Genomic DNA, 246 nt, shown 5'->3' with positions numbered 1-246 from the left:
TTACAGAGATAGGGAGGGGGTGTAGGGGCTGTAGGGGGTGACAGAGATATGTAGGGGGTGACAGAGATAGGGAGGGGGTGTAGGGGCTGTAGGGGGTGACAGAGATAGGGAGGGGGTGTAGGGGCTGTAGGGGGTTACAGAGATAGGGAGGGCACTGCTCCAGTTTGGAGCCTCGAGCTGTGAGTTGCGGTTGGGAGGGGGTGCTGCGCCGAAATCTCAGCGAGGAGCAGAAATCACAGGCTGTTG

This window comes from Rhincodon typus, chromosome 43 (genome assembly GCF_021869965.1).
Source record: "Rhincodon typus isolate 14 chromosome 43, sRhiTyp1.1, whole genome shotgun sequence".
In the NCBI taxonomy this organism is placed as follows: domain Eukaryota; kingdom Metazoa; phylum Chordata; class Chondrichthyes; order Orectolobiformes; family Rhincodontidae; genus Rhincodon; species Rhincodon typus.
This window is presented reverse-complemented; position numbering follows the sequence as displayed.